Raw genomic sequence first — 26,951 nt, forward strand, 5'->3', positions numbered from 1 at the left:
ACACATCAGGCTCTTTGGTAATTATGGTTAGACAGTCATATTTGCATGAATTCAAGCCAGTATGTGTGAGTTAAAACTATCGTGCAGTGGGGGGTAAATCATTTGTATGCTTTGGACTTGAAAACGAAAACTTGAATATTGCATATTGTATTGTTGCTTTTAAAGCATTGTGTCCTTGGCATAAAATGATATTTAGGCTTTCTTCTGGCTGAACAGAATGTCATTCAGGTAAAAACAATCAGTCTTTACAGACTTTACCAATCAGGCGAAAATGTGGCTCCCTGGTCTGTCAGAAAGGTCCCAAAACAGCTCACAGTCGAAGTGTCTGCAGTGTGTAAAAGTACTGTATAATCAACAGTATCGGCTGGTTTACACACACTCTCCGCTAATGGTTTTACTTAGCATGGGACTAACAGCTCCCTTACCCTGGGGCTAAAAGTGCAGTGTGAGAAGTCGATGAGATAAAAACAAAGCTTTGTGTGGGAAAGTTTCCCCCAGAAAGCAACAAACTCAAATGTAAATTGTGTGATGCTGCTCTTTAGTTTAGTGTCAGCACCAGCACTATGCTGCGCCACAGTAAGAACAAGCACCAGGCTGAGGATGGCCCCGCAGCCACAGATCTCATTGTTACTGGCCTGTTGGAGGCCATCGCCCAGTGGGTGTGCCGAATGATTGAGACCGATGTGCTGCCAATCGGGGTGGTGGAGGGCCATCAAGAGCTACTGTGACTAAAATGTGTCGGGCTACCGAAAGCCAAATCAACCGAAACCGACATCCCTAATACAAATGAACGGAATGATATTCAAATGTGCAGCAAATATATTCCAACGAAATGCTTTCTATTCACACAATAACTGGATGTTTCATAACTAATTTCATGCAAATGGTGCTCAACTCTCAACAGTGTGGAGGTGATGTAGCATAAACCTGATCCTCTCTTGTTTGTGGACACACAGGAGGCATGTTTAATTCTTATGGTGGTTGGACATGCTGATTAAAAACACCTGCGAAATGTTCAAATGCTCTCTGCACGTCAGGAGAGAGTAAGGCCTTAGCGCATTTATAGAGGCTATAAGGGGGGAAAAATGCATTAAAATGTTTCTGGTTGTGATTTAATGAGCTTTCAATGATGTGAACACAATTTGAACGATCCATGTTATTCATTCACTTGCAGATAACAAAACAATACCACAGTGTTGACTTTTGAATTTTTCAATCTGCGTCGTCAAGCGGCTTCCCTGTGCTTGCATAACACACCCTGATCTTGACGATGCAGATTCTGATAGAGAGCCCACAGTATATTTTGGCAACAATGTTGGTCAGCCTTTATGAAGCACATGATCTACTGCTGAGAGGCATGTGAGACAAAGTCAGGGTAGAGTTATATTTATTTATTTATTTTTTTTTACCTTTATCCTGCAGGGAAGGTAAGCTAGGTATAATAGAGTGGGCATGTCCTTAAGAAACCTGGGACTGACAGTGGTTTGGTTATATTACTGTGGGATCAAGAGAAATCTGTGAGCATTCCTGTGCTGTAGTGGTGTTAGGATTTGCCCTGGTGGAGGCCCAACAGTGGGTCACTGATATGAGACTTATTTTTAACACTGACTGAGTGAATACTGTTTGGTTATGTTAGAGTATCTTTTGGTTTGTATACTTTATAGATCATCCTCATAACAAATAATCTATCATATATCCAATAATCACTTATATTTTCATAATGTAGCATTATGAAAGTATTTGCCATTTTATATAATGAGAGTGCCCTCTGGTGGCAGACCACAGCAAACAAATTGTCTTCATAGAAGCAAGTGCAGCTAAAAGGTTGCTGCCAATGCACACATGCCCATTCTTCAGTACTAACTGGTTTCTCAGCTCCAATTAAAGTGACTGCAATGTGGACTATGTTCGGTCTTGAAAGTGAAAGTGCTCATCTTTTTTGGAATTATAGGTCAAATATGACCACATACCGTATGCACATTTACAGCCTTCAAGCGCGAGTTACATTAAGCAGAACCAGTAGTAGTAGAAGAGAAGAACACTCGGAGCTGGACGGACACTCGGGACCTCTGGCCTCAAAGGCACCAATGTTTTTTCCTTACATTTTTTTATAGACTTCCTACAGTATGATGTTCAATCATTTCTACCCCTGCAGAGAGGTTCTGATATTGGCCAGTACATAATCCCCTCTAATACTCACTGGTGCCATATTTTATTTTTGTTTTGTTTCAGACAAATGGGGTGTCACTTCAGCAGTTGCATTAACTAAATGGCCATAAGGTGTGTGTGTTTGTGTGTGACATTCTGAAGAACTACAGGCTACAGCTACAGTACAGCACACTACACCTTTTAAAATGCAGTCCCATTTACTGGCGACCCCTCACCACCAGCCTGCCTCTTGGATCCTTTTTCTTTTTGTGCACATCAGCTCTCTCGTCACATCCGGACTCCTGTGTTGGGAACCACTACACTAAACTACCCTCCCAGCTTAGCATTTAATTTGAATTTGAATGCAGTTGCTGATAAACACTGCAGTCTCCTGCCCTCCTGTATCTGCATGTGTTGTAAAATGGGTATAAAAGGAGCGATGAAGGCCGGATGGCCGAAAACTTTTTGTGTATTGCCAGAGAGATGATTGGGTAAACTTATTGAACGATATATGGACACATCCAGGTTAACACACCAGGTGGTCAGAGTGCAGCGGCAACCTTACAAACAGAAGGGGTGTAGAAAGAGCCCATAAATGTATCACTGTCAGACGTCATTGTGGTGTTTGTGTTTCTGCTATAAGAAATAATAAAAAAATAAAACAACTAAATATGCAAATTCCTATCCTCATACAAGTGAGACCTAACAGAAAAGGAAACTGTGTTCAGACCAATGAGAATTGTATATAAATCATGCATGAAGTTATAATCCAGCAGGGCATTTCATGCAACCTTAACAGACAACATGTAATACAGATTTGATCCAGCAGAGGACAGTATTAGCCCAAAGCTCATCGTGGGCTAAAACTCCACAAGTGTCCTGCGCTGTGTTTGTGGAAAATTACATTGATTGAATTACATATCAACAACAAAAACAAAAAATAAAATAAAGTGAAATGCAATATGAGAGTTACGGATCGGTCAGATGGATTAATGGTGGACAACACATTAGAGCAAGTCCTAACTGCTACTAGTTACATGGAAATAAAGCTCAAAAAAAGGACACAGAATGAGGAACAGCGAGACTGAAGAGAAATACATGGCAGAACTTGCGATTGAAGCTGAAGGTCGAAGCTGGGCCAATCAGTGTGTCACAGTGCCCTCATAACTTGTGACTCTGTGGTGGTGTGCATGTGTGTGTGTGTGTGTGTGTGTGTGTGTTTGTGTGTGTGTGCATGTTGGTGTGTCTGTGTGTGAAATGAAGAAATGAAAAGGTGATGGACTGTATCTGCTAGTTTCACTTCTGCTCATTCCTCCCTCTCCCCCTTTAGATGGGCAATTTGTCCCAAATGTACCCTGACGCTGACACACACACACACACACACACACACACATGCACAGACACACAGAAAGAGAGAGAGAGAGAGAGAGAGAGAGAGAGAGAGAGAGGACTGAGTGACCTAATAGAAACACCAAAAATCCAAAATCTGCTGATAAATTCTGAATAAATTACTGGGCCTGACAACAGTATAAGGGTGTTATTTTAAGTAGATTATCATGTCAACGCATGTCAGTGAGGTGTGAGTGAGGGTGTATCTCGTGCTGGTCCATTGTGAGTGAGTGTTCCCATTAGCCCCTGTAGCTTAAATTGTCCTAGTTCTGGAAGGTGACACACTTAGAGCTTTATCACCACAACCCTGCACTAATTATCAACATGGTTCACATTTGACAGCGAGTTAATTGGATCAAAACCGGATGCAGCTGATGAGTGCTGTAATGCGTATCACATGAGATGGAGGCAGAGGAAGTGAGAGCTTTAATGGAGACATACTGTAGTATCTCTTTACTGCATAATGCTAAGGTTGCTCAGGTTGAGTTACGTCCAAAAGTTGTAAGTGCTGCACAAAGACCTTGAACTCTCTGTGCTCACCATCGTCTCTCTTCAGTTCGTAGCTCTTTTTCTCCCCACAGTCTCCTATCCTTCCTTTATCATCATCTCAGCCTCCTCTCTACCACTTTTTCATCCCGGTCTCCTTTATTTTCTTCCAAACTTCAATTTCCAATATGTTCTCATAGGCTCCAGTGAGAGGGTGTTTCAATAATTCATCCAGTGTTTGTTTGAGCAGCAGTCAGACTGGCATGCTCAGAGAGGGGTGAGATTGAGGGCTGCACCTGCACCGCGTCCCGTTGTTGGGGTCGTAGCCAGGGCTGGTTATGCAAACTGGTTTAAAGATGTCCTTAAACGCCCTCCGTGTTTTCCTATTTCATATGTGCGCTGTCACGCTGTCCCAGTGAAACATGATCATTAGCTCTGCAAGTATTCAGCCAGCTATTGCTTTTTTTGGCTGATTTACAGTTTCAGTGGCAGAACCAGTTAGGCCCACGCTAATTTATCTGTGTCAGAAACACTGTCAAAATAAGTCCCCGTTGCTCTTCCTCCTGACTATGGCAGAGAGAAAATAAAACTCAGGCTTCAGCATAAAGTGAACTTTTTTGGGTATTTCTTCATTCAAAATCCCCAAAAACCACAAATTCTCACTCAAATGTATCTTAAAACATGTCAAAACTGCACATGGGTGCACATATTTGAAGGCCTGATGAAAACTGACAAGGTCAACTGATGGGGTGAGGAAACCAATTTATGTCAAGGCATTCATTTTGACAGAAATGCCTTTGAATAACCAGGACCCCCATGTTCCACTGAGTCTTACAGGTGGTCTGGGACCTGCCGCCCTCGTCAGTCGGAACCCTTCTCTTTTGTATTCTTCGCCCTGCTGTGGATCCGTTTCATTTTCAGTCACGGCCGCTCCGGAGGCTTGTTTTACACACGCTGGTGGTGTATGCTGTGTCAGGCGTTCTCAGCGTTACTGATATGATTGCCTCTGGTCTCTACTGGGACGGATAAATTCAAAGCTACCGTCGGGTCAGCTAACCGTCAGCTAATCGCTACGCTGGTCACTGGACACGTTTGCAGAGCTAAGGCTTCCTGGCCTCAGCGGGGGTTAATACCCAACCCCGCACAGCTACAGTGGCTCTGTCCAGATGCTTTACACTTGTGTATGGAGCTCGGACAAAATCTGCTGTGTTCCTCTCCCAGCACTGATTAAACCCCTAAAAACTCATCAAAACTGCATATTCAGAGGTTTTTCCATGCCTTCATGCCTTAAAATGACTAAAATGTAACTCTGCACCGTTGCCTTCATTTGGTAACCCTAACCCCGTGTGCCACATGCACTTAAATGACCTTATCTACTCTTGCAATGCTATACTAGCAGCTAATGAGGACCTTTATCATGGCATGCCGTCTCTATTTCCTGTCGATTCTTCTGTCAGAACTATCTCAGCGAACATAGTCATCATCATATTCAGCAGCTCAGCTACCTGAAAAACCGCTCTGAGTAATGTTTGCACTAACTTTCTTCATCACCATCCCAAAGCCGTATAAAACGTCCTGTTAGCGTTTGATATCAATCATCATGTGACTTTTCTAACGTTATCTAGCACACTCCAGATACGAGAGGTTGGCTCGTACTCGCTGTGTCCCCAGGATAAAATGGATGGGACTGCATCAGGCTTTAATATACGCTTTGCAGCAAAACTCATCTGTTTTTGTGTAAAATTTTCAAAACAGTGCTCTGGAACACGGCTACTGCAAACCCGTGTTTTCTCTGTCCCGTGTTTTTATTCCTTTGGTGATACATGAAGGATCACCGGAACAGAACACAACAGAAAACAGAGCACATCTCTGCCATCGGTTTGGAAATAGCAAAGCTTGCAAAATACCGATTCGTAGCTTCACCTGGCTTCCCCTCTTGGTTCCTTAGGTCGTCCTATGTGACGTGGCTGTCTGAATTCATTGGTACACTGCAGTCCCAAGGTGAAAATGCTCATGCACGGCGTCGCCTGCTTATTCCGCTCATGATACGTCTCGCAGCACGTGAAAAATGGACATGTTATTGAGGATAAAAACTTGATTTTCATCAGAGGGGACCTTCCAGACAATGCATGGTTAGCATATGCATACAGCCTCCTGCTTTCAATTTCCCTAAACGGTAGCTTGAGTGAGCCTTTGTGGATTTTTTCATCGGCTATGAAAGTTGTTCTCCCGCATTAAACTGGCAGCTGTGTGACACACGGCGGTGCGCGCCGAGCGGCTGCATCTGTGTGTGATTTGCCTGTTGCTACCTTGTCATGCTCAGTTCATGTGAATTACTATCATTCATTCGGGCAGGTGGCAGTTGTGCGTTTCCTTCTACAGGAGTTGTTTTCCACATACACACACACACACACACATAATCGTAGAGCGCACGCACCTCAGGGCCTTTTCAAAGTCTCCTCTTGTTTCATTATGGGCATCACCAGGTTTTACAGATGTGAACATTACAGCACTGCACAGAACATAATGGCCCTCCTGTTCTGTGTCTTGACTTGATGACATCATCCCTCTGCTGTGGGGGAACCTGGGAGCCGTGAAACAGGTCATATTATGTAAAGCACATTGTAATGGTTTAGCAAGGTTAGCAGAGACAATGAGCGTCTTGTAAGCCTCTGTGGCGACTGTAAAGCACCGTGCCGTGGAGGAAATCACCCTTTATGCCTCACATTTCCGAGCACTCGAACAGCACATCAGCTCTCCCTCACTCTGTCTCTGTGAGGCCAGAATCGGCAGCTCTGTAAGCCCAGCAGTCAAGTGTGGGCTGACAGAAAACTTCCCTTTGCACAACACACACCAGCCTTTTTTAACTCGCTTTCAGCCTCAACTCAATTCCCCCTCTTTCTCTGTCTTGTTCGCCCCTTTTTACCTTCCTGCGTTCTTCATCATTGTAATTCTTGACTTGTCTCCGTTTTGCTCCCTGACTCCTCGCTGTAATATCAGACACAAAGAAGCACAGAGATAGAGGGTTTTTTTTTTTGTCAGTTACAGCATTTGGACCAATGGCTTGTCATTTCCGCAGCCTTCTAATTGGTGTTGCACGCTGTCAGGGGACTGGCGCCGCTGAGGACGTCACAGAAATCTGTCTCCACACTCAAGACAAGAGCGTTTGCAAGAGACACATGGAGCAAAACAATCCTTTGAGCGGTGACATCATCTGGACGTTTTTCACTGTGGATTTGCCGAGATAAGAAGTGAGACGGTGGACTAAGATTTGACACAAAAGCTGAGATGACAAAAAAGACTGTAAATAACCCCTGACAGCTCAAATTGTAAATATCTCTCTGTATGAGGTCTCAGTGTCAGAGGTGGGGGATGACGAATTCATTCACTTCCGGGCTTGTTTGTGTTGGCGCCGAACGACAGGACTCACTTTGCCAGCCGGTGCCGAAGCGGTCGAGCAGTTCTCCTAAATAAACGCGGCCGCAGGAATTTGCCTCAGTCTGCTCAGTTTTAAGAAAATAAAGAGAGATCATTTTTGGAGGTGCTCTCAGGACTAGAGAAACAGAGCCACTAAGAACTTAAATGTTTGCTCTGCGGTCGAGAGGGGTTATCCTGATCCGTAATCAAAACACAGTGATGAGTCAAATACAGTTTATAATAGACGCGTGCTTGTGTGTCTGTGTTTGTGTGTGTGTGTGTGTTTGTGGCGGCGGCCATCGCGTCCGTCCAAGCACATGGTCCCGTGTTTCCTTGTCCTCTTCATCTGTGCTCTCTGCCGTCTCCCTCATTGGTCAGTCGCCCTGCCCTCTCCTCCCTTCACTCCTCCCCAGGTGGCGATTATGAGCGGCACGCTAATGTCTTGACTTGGCGCTCTGCTGCGCACAGACGAGTGGGACAGAGAGGGAAAGAAAAGCAAAACGTCAGCGTTAGGACGAGGGAAGCAGTCTCTCCCTTCTCCCACTCTCTCGTCGCCTCCCTCGGCAGGTAGACAGGGCGGAGGTCTCGCCCTGTGACATCACGGCTCTGCGCCTGCCTCGTGGCGACTCAGGTTTCAGCGCCACAGATTAGATTAGGCTCATATTGACTGGCTGACTCACTGTCCTTGACTTGTGTTGCGCCGCGAAGGGGAGCCTGCATAGGTATGTGGTCAAGGAGGGGTGGATCTAAATTGGATTTTTGCTCAGATGGAGATAAATCTAAAATGAAGCTGCACAGATTCTCTGCTCTCTGTGCCGCAGTTTCAATGTTTTCTTTTGTAATTCAAGGCGCTACCTTGACCAGCTCGATGCCTCTGCTTTAAATCCTCCCGCTTCCTTATTTTCAGCCATGCTAGTGGCATGGCTCTACCACTGTGTCCAGACTGAGATATCTCAACAAAGCTGGATGGATTTCAACCACTGAATGATTTTTTTCAATGAATTTCATGGTGCTCGGAGGATGCTGATTTTCACCACCTTCAACTTTGTATTTTAGTGAAAACATGTCAGATGCTGGATGGACTGACATGATGCTCATGGTCCCCTCAAGATTGATTATCTTTGGTGATCCCTTAAATTTTCCTCGATTTCTTTCACCCACCTTACATGCCATCATGACTATGACAGTATAACACCTCCTTTCTTACTCCTGAATTAACCTCTGTGACATCTGTTCCATATGTAGCTGGGCAGGGAGCAGCCCGCATTTCCTGAGGCATGTTTCGGTCTAAAACCTTCCACTTTTAGATATCAGCTGAGCTGCTATGAATTGCTCTTTATTTTCCAATGACACAGAAACTGATTTTTATTAGACCCTCTCGCTCCACTGGTGTGTATGATGTGGTACCAGCGCGTGTTCGCATATTGTCTTATTATTGCAGTGTTGTTGGCCTTATTTATTGCACTCGCTTTGACTGGGACGGGGAGAATGTAATGTATTAATACGCACCCTGCACACACACCTGGCCTGGATAGATGGGCACAGAAATGTGCTCAGGAAGCTCAGTGATGTTGTGAAACAGATGTGCTGCTTCCAGGCAGCATGAAACAAAGACGAGGGACGCACTCTGCAGTGATGGAAATGGTAGAAATGGTGCAGGAAGGGCTTTGATACAATTCTAAAAAGAGCTTCTCAGATTTCATTAACCTGAGACTGCATTCTTATGCAGTGTGTAAAACTCCGCTCAATGGACAGCACGCCTGAGATTTCTCTTTATGGATCCCATTCTTTTCTTTCATTCCCTCTCCCCCGTGTTCTTTCTTTTCTTTCTTTTTCCCAACGCCGCTTTGGCAGAGCTCCAACACTTAAGCTTCTTCATTGGCCTGCTGACTCTACAAACAGCTTTACAGCATTCCTGAGCAAGAATCATGCCTCCTTCTCACCTCTGTGTACTTGCCCCTCAAAACCCTCTGATACCCTGTACAAAGACCTCCCAGGAACATCCTCGCCACAGCCCCACAGATCGCCGCCCCAGTTATATTTCTTTATCTGTTCTGTGTAAACACGGCGCGCACATACAAGTGCGCACATGGTCAGCTACTTTCCGTGTTTATTCGAGCAGGGGATGGAGGCATGCCGGCGGTTTAAGCACTGTAAACACGTCTTAAACGGATGTCTGCTGCACAGTGTGGGTGATGTCAGCCTGAGCCAAGTTCAACATTCTGCACATGCAAGCGGCGAAGAGGGTCGCCGCCGCGCACGAAAACATATGACCAAAAAAAGGCAATCCAGCGTCGGCCGTGGCATCAGTAGTCTGGAGCAAACATCATTAAGCTAAGAACTGTGACTAGTAGAGCAAAGAATTGAGTTAGCTCAGACAGTCAGCTTTCATCTAGACTCATTAAGTTACAGCTCATTCTTAGGCCTGACACACAACTGCTTCTGGTGTTATTTCTTCCTTTCCCCTTCATTCCTTTGTCGCGTCTTCCCTCCTTCCCTGTGTCTACACTATTTTCTCTGTCTCCCTCTCTCTCTCTCTCACACACACACACACAGACAGAAAAATGAATGAGAAATATTGACTCTGCATAGTAGAGTGATTACTTTTTAAGATGATGCCGTTGCAGACTGCAGCTTGTTTTCAACTCAGTGGCTCACTGTGGGCAATGGGTGACGGCCGAGATGGAGACTGAGTAGAGAAGCGTTGTGGTTGGCAGGCCTGGCTAACAGGGGCTGGGACAAAGGAGGACAAGTCCTCTGCTGGTTGTCTTGGTGCTGCTCTGGCTTAGAAGGCTGTGTTTGGAAACTATCTATCTATCTATCTATCTATCTATCTATCTATCTATCTATCTATCTATCTATGTTTATTTATCTCTATATTACTTTGCAGAAACATACAACATGCACACGTGCACGCACACACAAACACATTTACATACAAATGTTTGTCTCCTCCGTGTGTGAATGAATAATTCAGGAAGAATGCGGCAGACACACCAGGATGCCGTTGTGAATTCAAATCTGACAAAATTATGTTAACATCGTCTCACGTTGTTCGCCCGTCCAAAACACATGAGCATGCGCCGCATGTTCGTGAATATGCTTTTCATAATTTTTCATAATTTGCTTGCTCATGCATACACGTGCGGGAGCGAAGCGGTGCACAGCGATTGGCAGAAATCCTCGTATTTAGATATCATGGTTCTTACGGTTACTGTGAGTTACAAATAAGCAAATAGGACATAAAGAAATAATGAAAATAAAGACAAAAAACACAGTTTATGAAAAATACACACTAAATGAGCCATTATGCAGCACTAATTAGCTAAGGTACAATGCTGTAGGGCTATCAATACGAAATCAATGCAGTGATCATGTTGTTATTACCTGCACTGTTGGGTGTTGTTTCTGTGTATTTAAATACTACTTTTGCTCATGTTTTCTGCACCAGCTTTCGGGTTCTTCCATTTTCTCTTCAAACCTCTCCCTGTCGCACGCTGACACTCACCTGACTGATGAAGCTGATGATGATCTCTTCATCCTGCCTTTTTGCTGCCTTTTCTCAGAGGACTCCCAACCAGCAGCCCACCGAAAAGCACTCTGCTGTAACAGCCTCAGCGCCTCTGTGATAATGTTGATAATACACTGCACACCACCTTTCTACTCTTTATTTAATGTTTGTTTTAGTTTACTTAAATCAATAACGAGCTGAGTAATGTGCATGGATTTCCTGAGGCAGTCTGGGTAGTGTAGTCCCCCAGAGTGTCTGTCTCAGTGTAGGTCTGAGCTCTGTGCTCCCTGTCGGGTACTAAGGGGATTGGATATGCTCTGCTAATGCTATTAGTGCTGCAGCTAGGGATTACTGTCTCAAAAGGAAAGGGGAAAAGGGCGTGAAAAGTGAAAAATCATTGTGCTGGGGGAGTGTGTGTGTGACAGAGATTTGCATGTTCGTACATGTATTTGAGAGAAAAAGAGGGAGATTAAAAACAGGATATTCACGCAGACTATTACGCACCAACAAAAACACTAAGTCACTGCCTCTAATGCAAAGTGTTGTGTGAGCTGTTTTTTTTTTTTTAATTTCATTTGGCTGTTACAGTCCTCCTGGGATTTGAGTTAATTAGTCTATTAAGCTGGCCAGCACCTCATAGAAACAGACTTATTTTTAGCTAAAAGAGAGATAGATGTCGTGATTATTATATTTCCAAGGAAGCCAAAGTTGAAATCTGATACAGAAGCAGAGGGCTGATCTGTTTTGCCTGTGTCAGAAAGCAAAAGAAGTCTCATTTTTAGCACCCAGCGCTGAGAACACTGGATGGCACGCTCCATTTGTTGACATATCCATTTGTCTGACAGCTAAGTCCTCCTCTGGTCAGTGTCAGTGATATTACTGAGCTAAGATTGGATCTTTGTATTGGGTAGAATGCATACTGTACAATGCTTGAGATCAATACAGATGGAAAATGAGAATCATCCCTACCTAAAATAAGGTGCACTGTCCAACAGGCAGAAAATCCAAACCCTGACAGCAGGACAAAGTTTCAGAAGAAGGCAGCTTTATATATATCACCGCTGTACAAGACCACATGGGAGACAAGAGGAGGATTACAGCATGTTGTGCCGAGTGGACATGATCTGCTCTGCCCACCAGGATCCCCCCACAGCTTGCCTTCTGGGTTGGTCTGCTCTGCGAGTTGTGCCTCTATAACCAGCTGCTGAAGACGAGTGTCTGCCTTCAGGGAAAGACGTTCTGACTTTGAATTAAGAAGTAAGAGAAGAAGAAGTGTTGTAAATCATTAAATACCATGCTCCTCATCCTGCAAGCCTCATGAATATGTAGAGTGTGTGTTCAGGACTCACATTCACCACAGGCAACATTGTTTCACAAGGCATTTGTTTGTCCAATCAAACAGAAAATCTTGATTTCATATTGCCTGGGGGCTGCCGCGGGTGATTTTGTCAGGTTTTTCCCACTGCAGCAAAAGCAACAGTTTGATATTCCCAGTCAAATTTCTGCAGGAGTGCAAACCGTAGACATGACGGTTGTACACTTCGAGTCTGTCTTATTATTGTATCAGCGCTTCAGATTTCAGCCCCATTAGCTCAGAAAGTCGCCGATCGAGTTATGCTGCATAATGTTCTGAGGTAGTTTTGTTCGTGCATCTCTAATCAGCCATTAGCCTCCACATAAACACGGTGCAGTTAAATTTTGTTTATGCGTTGGTAAGCTACCTTAAATAGTTTGCACATCTCTTAGACTGAAGCATCCCAGGTCTGGCTCTGTCTAAACTACCAAAACCAATAGAAAAAACAATGTTTCTGTTCTCTCCATTGTTATCCTTGGGCCTTCTGCCTCTCCACATTAGCATCTGTTCTCTTCCTCCCGACACGCTCTCCCATAATCATTATCTTTCCCCGTTTTTCTCACACATTTACACATCTCTCTGCCTCTGCGATGAGCCTAGAGATTGTCCTTATGAATATTTACCAACAGTAAGTTACCAAGGGCAATCTGATGAGATTTGTTCACTCCCACCCTGTTTCATGTGTATGCATGCATATGTCTGTAGGCTTCAGACCGCATATATGTGTGTGTGTGTGTGTGTGTGTGTGTGTGTGTGTGTAGCGTTTTTCAGCACTCTGACTCTCCTCTAGGCAGGGTCAGGTATTTGGATCAAACCCCAGAGTAACCTACGTTATCAGAAATGTCAACATCTCTCCCACATACAGAACCTCACCAACTGTAGTCTCATATGCAAAGTGTTTGAGAATATCCGTTTATTTGATATTTTCACAGGTTTTTTTTCTCTGCAGTGTTTGGTGACTGACCTTATCTGCAACCAGTGTTGGGAAGGTTACTTTTGAAATGTAGTAGGTTAAAGATTGCTAGTTACTCTGTTAAAAATAGGTGATGATAATCAATAATTGAACTATTTTAATGACTTAATCAAAGTATTGTAACTTATTACGTTAGATTACTTTTCTAACATGTTTTAAACTGGCCAACCGTTACATTAACTTGTCTGTAGATGTTCTCTGACACGGAGCATTTCAATGCTGACGGCATTTTCGCTGCTGCGCTCCGGTTTATCTGTAAGCATACAGTGTGTATATGTTCTGCACCACAGCAAAACACTACATGAAGCAGACAAGGTTGCAGCTACATTGCACCATTCTGTTAACAAGGAATTTTCTGTCTGTCCACCACTTTTCAACAATTCACATTATTGTGCCAACTACGGCGCTCATCTGTAGATGCGGTTGAGCTGGTTGTGAAGCTGATAACCAGAGGTACGGTAAGCATGTTTAATTGAGTGTTTTTTTATTGGAATAAAGTCAGCCACTACATGATGTCTATTGAATGCTCAGCTTCTGATTGTGAACACTTTCAGTTTGGCAGGGATATACTGGACTTTTATTGCACTTACTGTAATCCACATTGGACAAAAGCACTGTAGCTTTGGCATTTGAAGGTTAAAAGAAGGGAGCTCATGTGGAGCACTGTCATTTTAATACTATGATTTTACACGTGGCTTCACATGAAGGGCTTTCTTGCACACTTTGTTCATTTAGGAGGGGTAACTGGTTCACTATTTGTTGATCAGCACATGCTGACACTCGCCAAACTCTCGAGAGCTGTTGGTGTTTTTGCACAAGCCCAGCATCAGACACCACCAACTTTTGATTTAAGAGCGACGACAACATGGCATTCAAGCCTTAGCAGGAAACTGATTACTGGAGACAGTTTGTGCGAGCATCTCTTTAAAAGGTTCTGGCAGTTCTTTTGCTTGCTGCACGGATGAAGTAAAATCCTATGTTTTGTTAATATTTTTCAACTTGCCATGAGCAAAGAGGTGATGTAATCTTGTTCAGGGCAAAGCACGATGCAAGACTAATATTACCCTACAACGGCCTGTTGGGATGATACTGAGGGGACTGTTGATAGTCTGCATGTGAAGGAATAATAAAAAGAATTCCTTGCCCATTCTGTTTGGTGCGAGTCTCTCTCTGCAGGAACAGACTGATTATAACAGAGGCAGACATCAAACCTCTCACCCATCCCCACTCCGTCTCTCCGATAGAGACGAGGGAAGATGTGGTTAAAAATAAGTGGGTAAATATTATTTGCTGTCAGACGTCATTTGAAAAGCCTGTTCAAACTTTCACCAGCAACTCGAAACCAAGCCTTAAATACTGTCGTTCTGCTGTTTACAGATCGCACGCAGGATCCCAGGTTTGGAACTGCTGTTTAGATGCTAAATGTAAAATATTTCGGATGTGGTACCATGCTCAAATCAACAAACTCAGCCTTTAGAAATAGAGATAATAGACAATACATCAACTTCCATAATACCTATCTGCACATGTGAGAGTATTAGCAGGAATCTAATGACTGTTCAGAAGTTATCCTTCAACAACCCTCACAGGTAATGCAAAAGCGAGCGGTGATCTTTCACAAATTTTCTAATTGCATCTGTTGCTGCAAACGACATCTGCTACTTGCCACTATGGTCTGCATCCTCTGGTAGCTGAAAAAAGATCAAAAAGAAAGTTAAAAATTCTGAGCAAAGCTGCTTTCACATTATGCCATAAAACGTTTGTGTGGGCCTCCTCCATAATTGTGGCTGTGTTGTTGTTGTTGCTGCTGCTGGGTATAAGCATGCGGTCGTTTATTCATATACGTACTGTGCCCAGAGTTAACATTTTTTGAACTTTGACCCCAAGCTGCTCTGACCTTTGCAAGTGCAGCCAGTTGCTGAAGGCTACCGGTTGTGCTGAGAATAAAGATGGAGGATGAAATATTAAAGAGAGGTTCTGAAAGTACCTATGCAATAACACATCATATTGAGAGCAAAGAAAAAAGTATTTTCCTGGGTGAAAAAACAGCTTTATCGTCTGATACTCCTGCAATGTTGATATTGTGGCATGTGGGCCTTTGAAAATGACACCTGGCAATCAGAAAAACTAATACTAGGTATTAGCATGATGTTTACCAGCAAGTTAGTTCCCCTCTCAAGGGCTTTTTTTCTGCTATAAAGTGAATATGGGTTTTGTAATGCAGCATACACACAGTATGTAGGACTTCTGTTGATTTACTGTATCAGAAGAAGCACAATGCCTACAGTTTGAAAATCAAACCCTGGTGAACAAGGCTGAGGGTAGTAATAATTAAAGCAGCAGTTCCTCCACCATCATTATGCATAAACCTAATCAATGGTCATTGCGCTTAAGGGGAGCTGCAATGTTGTTAATGAATAGTTCCAATGAGCAGTGAGCTGTGTGTGTGTGTGTGCAAGTGGTTAGTGTTAATGTCTCTAATGAATAGACGTGGCACATGGAGCCCGTGGACACCTGCTGTTGCCATTAGTCCCAAAGAGCAGACTAATCACCCTGGCTTTCAAATCTGAGCAGGTTTTTCAGTGTCCCTCAAACTCGAGGACCCTTCATTACGCGGAGCACGTGTGCGTTCGCCGATAATGCCGCCGTGCGCTCCCTCCAGAGGTAGTGGCACGTTCTCCATAGACCCGGAGAACAAGGAGCGCCAATTGGCAACCTGCACGGACGGACAGGCGCACGTATCCTCGCACATTCACACTTATCACCATCTGTTGCCTCCCACCTTGTCTATACCATCCTCTGCTCCCTTTGCCTTCCTTTGCCAAGCTCGCTTATTAAATCATCCTCGCAGGAGCTTCAAGAATCAATGCTCAGTGAATCACAGTTCCTATATGAACACAGTGGAGTCCTATTTGAATCCCATTACTTACAGTATAGGAACTGGTATCCATTGAATTTCTACAAAGCATAATTGGCTGCTGTGATTGTCTACAGGATTACTGTGATTTTCACAGTATATAATTGTTTATTGTGATTTTCTACAATAGAGACTTCATTATGATGTTCACAGTAACTCTTTCATGACTGTGATTATGGATTGAACAAACAGCGCTCTACTGTGAAATAGTATTAAGTAATTTGCTGTGCAATGAGTTATGGTGGATTTCACATCCATTTTTTTTACAGTGTACCTGTTCCCATGGCTACTAGAAAGACAGAGAACAGAGCTATGGGAGATGTAGTTTTTTTTGTCTCAGCTGCTCTCCTTTCTGGCTTCGGCAGCATGGTGCTATCGTTCATCTTGATCCGAATATGAACATTCAACATAAGATTCTGGTAGGGTGAGGTTAGGAGCAGAACAGAGAGACAGAGGGATGACAGCTGCAAGAGAGAAAAAAACAACAACAACAGGAAGGGCTGGATGTTGAAAGACTGAGCGTCAGGGGTTACCAGTGCTACAGTTGCAGCGCAGGACTCAGCTGTGAACTGCTGATTTACAGGGCCTGAAGGACAGCCACGGCCTTCCACCCACTCTGTCGCCATGGGAGACGGTGGAGAGGAGATCTCATCTCCTTTTCTTCCTCACCCTCGTTCTCTCTCCTTGCTGCTCATCCCTCTATCTTTCTGTTCTTTTGCTGCCTCCTTTTCTTCATAGCCCATTGAGCAACTGTTTTCATTCTGAATCAACCCACTAAACAGCACTTAAAACCAACCTCCTGGAAGGTGAATAAAGATGAAAATTGAAATAATTACACCAGTGGGCGCAATCAGTCTTCCTGTGCGTCTGTCTACCTGCGTGCACACGACCCATTCATTTCACTGGGCAGTCCGGCTTTACTTCCCTTGCTGGTAACGTGACTGAAATGTGTGTTATCAAAAGGCTGCAGGCCTCCGTGCACTGGCAAGAGCAATGGAGAGAAGGAAAGAAACCACAAACAGGAACTATAGCCTGCTTCCAGGAACCACGACATCAGCCCACACACACACACACACACACACGTGCATACACACAAACACCCTGTATCTGTGTCTGTCTCTATTCCCTCTTACTACACACCGCCCTCTCTTTATCTCAGAAGGCAGAAGCAACAGTTACTGATCACATGGCTACAAGAGTCTTTCCTGTTAGCTCTTAGCTGGTTAGCTCAGGCTCAAAGCAAATGTTAAATAAAGGAAGTAGAAGCGAGCAGAGTGAGTGCAGCTTGTGAGACATTGTTTTTTGTGTGTGTGTTCCACTCTATTTCACTATTTAAACAGAATACACCGCGAGAGAGCCCGAAGAGCTACAGGAGCTCGAAAGAGAGGGAGGGGGGGGGATGCTGTTGCCAGGGCAACCAGAGCCGCGGCGGTTGCCATCATGAGGCTTCTTCTGCATTGTGTGTATGCGTGTGTGTGGACACAGCGCGTGTGAGTTCACCCTCCTCTCTCCAGACAGGAGGCGAGGACATCCCCCTCTAACACTGTGCCAGCAGAGAGCGAGAGAGGGAGAGAGAGACAGACAGAGACAGAGAGGGAGAGAGAGAGAGAGAGAGAGACTGAAACCCCACAATGCACTGCACGCTGCAGGGCTGAAGTCGTGCAGATTCATCAGTTCCTGTTCGGAGGGATTGTGTGTGAGCGCTCACAAACTCGTACACCCAGACCGAGTGCAAGAGGAACACACAGACAACCAGGCAGGTAAGGCGGCTTTCCTCTGACCGCGCAGACGGCTGCTGGCTTCACGAGATGATGCGTTATCTGTCTGTTGCTGCCTCTTGAGAGGAGGAGAGCGGAGAGCTGCTCTACAGAGACGACAGGGTGTCATTAATATTTGACATGTTATGATTCCGACAACTTCCCTGCCTGTTGCTAGTGATTACTGCTGCTGCATTTTTTCTTACTTGGAAAAATCTGTGTTGGGGATTTTTTAAAAGAAGATATATTTTAGAATTATTTGAACTAGCCAATAAGCGTGAGGACTGTGTGTGTTAGTTTTTGTCCCCGGGTTTTGTTTTTTGCATGTTTTTTTTTTTTTTTTTTGCTTCCAGTTTGCAGATACTGTTTAACTGTAGCTGATTTGAATTTGCTGGGAAGGTTTTGCAAGTAAGAGTGATGTGGACGCAGCGTAACTTTTAGGAAAGTAACAAATAATGTGTCATGGAATCGCACAGTATTAACTTTCATTCATTTTGAAGGCTGTTTACCTTTCTGCGTGCATTGGGCACAGCCCTGTATATGTTGACGTGCTAGAATAGTTAAAGATTAATTGAGATCTTAAGCAGCCATTTAGAAAATTTGGTCTTAAAGGTTTGATAGCGAAACATCCAGTTAGTGTTGCATGATTTTTGTCTGATATGCTTCATATAACACTATAGTAAGACAAATATATTAGTCCCACGATACTACAGATACTGAGATAAACTTAGCTTGGTTTTGTATGCACATGTTTTGCCACTTGTGACACTAGCCTAAGCTGATTGGCGGGTAAAAGCATGGCTTCTCCATTATGGGCCATTTTGTGGTTAAACGGCCACTGAGGCTTATGACCATATCTGTTGCGCCAGAACGCAGACAGGCTGGAAAGCCCGATTGCAGCAGCTTAGGGCAGGGACTCTTAAACTTTATTACCTCAGGACTCAAATGGGAAATTTCTGCCCTCCACCCTGGGACGCCGTTGTGAAATCATGTTTCAACGCTGTCATGTGCAGACACAACAGAAGGTCAGAATAAGGGCTCAGAGTGAGAAATAGGTTTTAAATAAAACTCTTTCTAAATTAAATGTTTACTCTGAAAGGACAGCCATAAAGATCCCTGAAGAAAATAAAAAGTTATCTCAAAATTCAGCTTTTGAATAAAACAAAGCTCAAAGCAATCTTATTTATATCACCTTTTATCACACAAAAGTCTCACAGGAGCTTTGAGGCTGTTTTACTTGTGTATCTTGCACCTTTTGACAGGGTTTATTATGTGGATGTGGGAAGCTGTTTATGCAGAACACTGTAGACAGACTATGCAAAGAGCTTTTGCGGCTTGGGAAATAAAATGCAAAAAAGCCATAATGCAGATCAGACGAAAAAAAGTCTTTTGAATATTCAGTTTGTCTCCATTTAGCTCTGGCAGAGCACCACTTCCATCTGCACTTCCCCTGCAGAAATCCACCTGTCAAACTCAAAATGGAGAAGCCCCTCGTTGTCATTATGGTTCCTTTCATTAAGAGCCACCTCCCCCCCCCCTTCACTATCTGTGCTGTCGCCTGATAGAATTTTCCACCAGACACCTATGTGACAGAAGCATCAGTAGCCTCCGCTCTGCAATAATTCAGCGTTGGTGTTCGGGAGACTCAAAGCTGCCTCGCAGAAGTATACATGCATGTGTCTGCATACAGTAGTCCTCTGGGTATATGAGGTGAGCGTGTGTTTTAGATGAAGTGGAGAGATACTGAAAGTATGAAGAAGAAAAGCAAAAGGGTGCACGTCTGTCTTTAGTTATAAGTGCTCAAACCACAGCTCTTCCAGTGGTGAGTTTCAGCGTTTAGGAGGTTTTTGAACAATGCTCATTCATATATATCCATCCGGTGGTCTGCTATTGAGCTCTGTGTTGACAGATTCAAACATGTTCGCCTGAGGTCCCATCTTGGGGCCCCACGGTCTGCTGGTACCAGAACACGGAGCTGTTAAGACTAAGAAGAAAGACGCAGAGGCTCTGCAAGGTCATGCAGTTTTAACAGTCTGAAACAACTACTGTTGTTTGAAGATCATCTGTTTAATGATTTGACAGTCGAGCAGGCGGTCTGTTACGAATGCTGAAAACCTCTCAGGCTCACACCGGGTCGTCCTGCTGGATTTTCCATTCACTAAGATCCTTGAGGTTCTCCAGAAGATATTCTTTTGCTCTCCGTCCAGCTCTGGCTTTGCTTAGCAGTATGGATCAAAAGATGTTACATGGATCCAGATCTCCTTGTCCAACTTCAACTCCTCCTGTCTTTGTTCTTTGTGTCAGTTTTTTTTCACTCATTCCTGCCTTTAATGATCTGGAACACAAGGGACACATGTTCATGGATCCGTGGCCTCGTTTTGATGATCGGAATGAGCGAGGACGTGAGGGACACTGGCTCGTGCTGGAAAGCAGTGCCTCAAAAGTCCTTTTCGTTCTCTCTTCAGTACACACACATCAGCAAAGCAGTGAGCAGGAACCTTAGTGTGCATTAAATTATCTGCAATTGCAGCAATTATCTAAGTCCAAAACCTTTCACTGTGCCTTGTCTCTTCATCACTGTGTCTCTCCCTTTAGACTAGAAGCCTGCTGGTGGAAAGTACATATGCTCAAGTACTGCACTCAGGTATGATTCTGAAGTACTTGTTATTTCCATTTTTCACTACTTTGCACCTCGCTGCGTCTCCGGGGAACAAGTGCTTTGCAGATTCATATTTTAAAAGCTTACGATGAGCATTTAAAATGTCAGTCGCTGTTATACAATAAATTTAAACGCCATATAAAATCGTTTGAACAAGCTGAATTTTGGCCAGCTGCAATATTAGAATACTGCTTACATGGTAATTCACAAATTATAATCTAATAATATATATATGAAATAATGTACTTGAACACTGGCAGAGGCCACTCTTCCTCCATAGTGAGTGCTTTTATTTTTCATACTTTTATACTAATTACATTAACTTTTTTGCACATTTTTAATTAAAAGCTGCATGAATCAATATTTCTATATTAATGGGTTGCATGACTTCATGTAATGTGAAACGCGATGAACCCACGTAAAATGATCACTTGACTCTGCAGCTCCCCTCAGAGTATTTTAGCAGACTTTAGCTTATCGTTTTGGTTTTCTGACCCTCGACTTTACTGTTTTGGTTCACCGCTCTCAGCAGTGTCATTTTCAGCTACAAATGGCAGCTTTTCTTGCGAAAAAGCTCCAAAAATCCATCGTACACTCTTGATCCAGCACCAAAGTGCAGACAGACAAAGTTATCATCTAGCTGGCGAACATAGTGAAATATTCAACATCTAAAGAGCCAGATATTTTACTCAGGAGTTGGTGGAGCCCAAACCAGAGGCAAAATTGGAGTGAATATTTAATATAACATTTGCCAGGTGTCCAGAATGAAAGACTAATGTTCCTCCTTATCTGCTGGATGTGTAAATTGCTAACTGTTTGCCACCGTAACAGCTTTATGAGGTGATGATGTGTCAGTGTCAGCTTGCTTCTGCTTCCCCCAAGTAGCCAGAGAATGTAGAAATGCAGGTTTAAGTACATTTTGAAATACTTTTATTTGTAACGGAGCATTTTTACGTTGTAAATTTGCTACTTTTACGCAGATAAAGGATCTTCTACTGCTACTTATCACAGTGGTATGAGATGTCTTGTTGCGTGTGTTTGAAAGCAGTTGACCAACTGAAATGTCGATGAGCAAGACACTAAATCTGTAGCTGACATCTGGGCTTTGAGCGAGGAAAAGGAAAATACATATTTCCTCACAGAGCATGACTCAGACATACATTACAGACAAAGCTTTTTTCCAGAGAAAAGTGCTGTCATGTCCTGTACTTTCAGAGTTCATCTGTGTTTTCAACTCGCTCTCACTCCCAGCATACGGATGCTTGGTCAGGACCCCTTGGCGTCAGTTTTTAAGGCACTGGGTACGTCTAACCCTAACCCTTAATCTACTTATTTTAAGCCAAACCATGATCTTTCCCTAAACCAAACCAAGTAGTTTTGGTGCCTCAACCTAACCAAAGTGCGACCGTGTCACAACGGTAACCACATGTTTACTGTTGTTGCCACCAATTTTGAAAGTGTAACCGGATGTTGCTAACCAAACGTTGTATATTTATTCTTCTAACCTGACCGCAGAGCCCTGCACGATGAAAAATGACACTAAAGGGGAACCAGTGCCTTAAAAACTTACACCAGCAGTCCTGACTTAGCGTCCATACGTGATGATGTGGGAGTGTGAATGTGTACACACTTGGATACAGTGCATCCCGTTCCCAAGTAATCTCAGAAAACAACTGCACGGCCTTTTTAGGGCACAAGTCGGTGAACTTACCAGCTCTAAAATCCAAATTCCATATCCTCTGTGGTGCCTTGCTTTGACTCAATGAACAAATTGCTAAATATTTATAGAAGCTGGAGCTCAACATTAACACTTAGAGCAGCACAGATCCATCATAGGTACTTTTGAGGCCAGGCTGCAGGCTGCTGTTCAATCAACACCTTTCCGTTACACTCTTATCCACACGCACACACACACACACACACACACACACACACACACAAGCCAATACAGTGATAAATTCCAAACACCCTGATATATTGCAGCCACGAGTCAGTGATGTGGCTCTGAGTCACTTGGTAACACCCACCTGACACACACACTCACACATGCTCACATATACACACATGCACCTGACGTAGTGTTTGATGGAGTTAGACACCATGGCAACAGAGCTGTGACTCTTGCTGTCCTGTGAGCGGACTGAAGCTGTGGAGGAGGGAGGAGAAAGCTAGCAGCTAGCACTGCCGCTCAAGTGCAGCTATTATTATTCCCAATCTCTCTGTCTCTCTCTTCTCGTTTTTTTCTGCTTTCCTTGCCTTCGCCGCAACCGCTGTCCGCATGCCGCATTCCTCTTCTTTCTTTCTTTTTTTTAAGTGCATTATAAAGGCTGTAAGTTGAAAAGAACTCAACCAGGGGAAGTAGAGGAGGCAGAGGAGAGGCCAGCAGGCATGTATTTTTAAAGCCATCGATTGTGCAAAACCTGACACATCATCAGAGGGATTTTCTTGGCCGCAACTAGACAGCACGCGGCATGCCGTCTTATTCGTTGACATATTATTTTTACGTGGCTCCCCTCGCACTCTCACTCGCTGCATCACCCTGTTTCAACCGCAAATCAGAATGATTTAACTCCTCCTCTCTTTTCCTGCCTCTGTTTAACCCTTTTTTAAAAATTCTGTTGTCTCCCTGTTCTGTTCCTGCTGGAACGTATTTTATAAAGGTAGCAGCACAGATAAGGAGTGCAGAGGGAGGTAGAGAAGGGTGGGGGGCGTGCAGGTGGACAGGTCTCACAGGCAGCATCTGTAGGAGATTTACTGCCTGCAGATACAGATGGTGGAGAGACTGTGAGGGGGGAAAGAGGGAGGTGTTGGAACAGTGCAGGTGAACTGCGTTTCGGCCTCCGGTAGCATTTTCACGGTCTGATTGTCAGCTTTTGTTAACATACACACACGCATGCGGACGCACACACGCGCTCTCAAGCAGGGCGGAACTGTGGGAACGTGGCTGTTGACAGTAGAAGTTTGTCTGAGTTAAGATCCCCTGTGTTGCCCCCCTCCTCTCCTCCCTCTTTTGCATACGATCCAAGCGCGAGCTGTGAAAGGTGAACTTGCAGCCTGCTGTGGATAAATTATGTGTGACATGTTTAGCCACGCCGCCTTATATGGAGCCTGGTGTATCTGAATACAGTAGGGCTCTGCCAAGAAGGAAGGAGGGAGAGAGGGAAGGCGTGAGGGAGTGAAGGACAGGGAGGGAAGGAGGAAGAGGAGAAGGAGGAGGAGGAGGAGGAGGAAGGAAAAGAGGCAGGGGAGGGAGAAAAGCGAAGGAAAAAGGAGGGAGGAGGGGGCAGTGACGGAGGGAGTGAAAGAGAGGAGTGCCGCGAAGCAAGCATGAGGTTTTCACTTTCCATTCTCCCCTCAGCAGCAGTCAGATGAGTCCTTGCAGAGATACAGTAAGTCTTCGCTGTTTACTGTGTGTGTGTGTGTGTGTGTGTGTGTGTGTGCGTGTGTGTGTGTGAGTGGGTGTGTGTTCATTTGTGTTTGTTTAAACACAAGACTAAGTTGTCCCTGCTTACATTTTCTGCTTTGTTCTGCCATTTTCCCTTTTTTTTTTTAACCACCATCTGGATGTTGAGTGCGATGCGTCGACGTGTGTTTGATTCGACTTATACGTCTGTTTGCGAGCGTGTGTGTACATATGCAGATGGCCACCGTGCTTCGCCGCTAATGTGTGGTAGTTTGAGGCGGGACAGTTTTTTAATGTGGAAAAGGGCTGAGCGGACAAAAGAATGGGTAATGTTAGTGTTTAATGTTCCGCAGAGTAGTTAGCACACACACACACACACACACACACACACACACTGACACACATTCCCATTTCTGGCAGACCACACTCTGTCTCTCTCTTTCTCTATTGGACTACACTGAAATCCCTGTTGTGTGACTCCTACTGTTAACACTAAAGCTAAATACGCACTCACGCTTATGGATGAATGAATGAAAACACACACACACAGCGACTCACTCCGACACACACAGCAGCCCTGCTCTCCTCCTGTATAATGACTGGACTACTGGTGTTTACACTACTCTGCCCTCAGGAAATGATTACACTCCCGCGTTGGCCAGGCCGTCTGTACCAGTCTGACGCACAAACACACCAACGTGCACACGCACAATCATCAAAAATCATCACTGAAATCTGTGTGTTGCAGAAAGGCCAGAAAAAGTGAACATAATTTGCATATTATGGTTATACTTTAGTAAAGTTTGAGTATTTATTAAAGAAGAAAGTAAGCAGCTTAATAATTAAAGTTGTATATATATGTTGATGTTGTTATATTTATATTAGTGTTTTGCCTCCAAACATTCTGAATTTGAGTGATTTGGGCTGTTAATTGGATGGGAGGCGACTATGTGATGGCTTTATATTATCATGGAGAAACTAATAGAATAAGCGGAGCACAACAGACGACTCTCATTTTGAATTTTGAGTACGGGCAGGATTTTAGGACACGTTTGTTTGTTTTTCATCAAAAGCTTAATTACTGAAATAGATAGAAAGTGTCTGAAATGCATTAGCTTCAGGGTCTGAACACTTTTTCAATTAATCTTCACAACACGCTCAGCTCATTTGCAATTTTCCATACGGTTTGGATGCCTCAACGCGCCGCGCCGTGAGCAAACGCTGCCCATTCCCAATACTGCGTGCAGGAAGTTACGGCGAAAGGTGTCACCTGCTTTGATGACGTGTTGGATGTTTAACTGTTAACTTTTATGAGCGGCTGCTCTTCCTCTTATAAGCTGTATGTAGCTCTTCTCACTTGCAGTGTTCAAAACTGATCTGACTAAAAGAAAAAGAAATCTAATTCAGAAAATTTTCTTTTTCAATACACAAATTAGCACAGTGGCTAACCCTCATGACAATATTTCTGCAGCGACGTACTTCACAATAAAAGCAGTGCAGTGGTTTGCTGGTGAAACACTTTTATTTTGAAGCTGTGACTGTGCATTAACAGTACCTCAAGTTGCAAACTGAATTGCACCTCCTGTATTATATATTCATATTACTATAAATCAGAGTGGCTCAAAATACTAGAAGAAGTGAAATTAAAGTAAGAGCTTCATTTTGGGAATAGAGGACATCATGTTGCTTGAATGCTGATGGAAATCTGTTGGTGGTCCACCTACTAATATGTATGACAGAGGAAACGCTCTGAGTATTTTATTTACCCATTTATTTTTTACCGCGGTTTGAACTTTCATGTTTGATTTTATTATTTACCGAGCTGATGCTGCAACAGACACTGCATCTCTGTTTTCCCTGTTGTTTGGAGTACACACCCTCTGCTCACCCTCTAATCTCCACACCTCCGTCTCTGTTTCACAGTTTCACTTCCCCACCTCTCTCTCTCTGTCTCTCTGCAGCTGTCTGTCTTATTCTCTGTCTATCTGCTTTGTTTTTTCATGGCTCGTTTTGTGTGTTTCTGACTCTCGGCGCGTTGAAAAAGCTTCTCTGCGGATCAGAGCAGGCAGATCTACAAGGTCATTAGAGTATAGAACAGCGAGAGCGCAGAGGCACTCAGATACATACTGAATTTCACAGCGCACACGTCTCTGACTAAACAGCCACGTACGAGAGAAGAAAGAGACTCTGAGGGAGAACGAGAGGATGCATGGTTACCTGCGTTTGACTGTGCTGATTTGAAAGGAGTTGAGGAATGAGCTCTTTCTACGAATTTGTCCTCTTTTTTTGTTCTTTTCCTCCCCCACCTTCTCGCTTCATCCCTCAACTAATCTGTCCTTTAGAAGTGATGTCATGTCCCTGCTGTCCTCAGCAGGCACAGGGCAGTCTGTTGCATGCAGATGAGCAGCATGTTTGTGTGTGTGTGTGTGCGTGTGAGAGAGAAAATGTGTGTGTGTGTGTGTGTGTGCGTAATGACACGAGCACCCTGATATCCTAATTTACATTATTCAATTATCAAGAAAACGGAAAATAGGGCGGATGCAGTGATCAAGGTGGCAGCAGGGGGATGCGAGTGGAGATGACTTTGAGCCTCACAAGTCTCACCGAGCACCTAACTGGCAGATAGACAGTCAGTCATTCAGGCAAACGCTTGGGGGAGTCCTGCGAGGCCATTTGGCAAGTGGAAAAATCACAGTGAGTCAGTCAATGGTGTATGATTGCTGTTTTCCCTGCAGTCTGCAAAGCTGTCACTGGACTAATGCACACGAGTGGAAGATGTAATCTATAGTAAATACAGTCGGCTCCACGGAGGAGCCCTCTGTGATTTCCACAGATTAAGGTGTCAAACTGAATCACTGGTCGCGGACATCTGAAGAGTACAGATTATCCCCCATTTGGCCAAAAGACAAGTCAGGGATTCGGCACCTCGTGTGTGTG

The 26,951-nt window shown here is 44.0% G+C and overlaps 1 protein-coding gene across 7 annotated transcripts in view; it reads left to right on the forward strand.

Annotated features, from left to right (window-relative positions):
* Positions 1-17,895: 17,895 nt before the first annotated feature.
* LOC121609706 (muscleblind-like protein 1) overlaps positions 17,896-26,951 on the forward strand; it is a 61,691-nt gene continuing 52,635 nt past the window's right edge. For 6 of the 7 annotated variants that reach the window (XM_041941407.1, XM_041941401.1, XM_041941405.1 and 3 more), the window contains exon 1: positions 17,896-17,955. The gene's annotated coding sequence lies outside the window, so the exon portion shown is untranslated. Of the gene's footprint in view, positions 17,956-23,915; positions 24,001-26,951 lie in introns of those variants that run through there. The other variant, XM_041941402.1, reaches the window with a different exon arrangement.

The sequence above is a fragment of the Chelmon rostratus genome, chromosome 7, assembly GCF_017976325.1.
Source record: "Chelmon rostratus isolate fCheRos1 chromosome 7, fCheRos1.pri, whole genome shotgun sequence".
NCBI classification, from domain to species: Eukaryota; Metazoa; Chordata; class Actinopteri; order Chaetodontiformes; family Chaetodontidae; genus Chelmon; species Chelmon rostratus.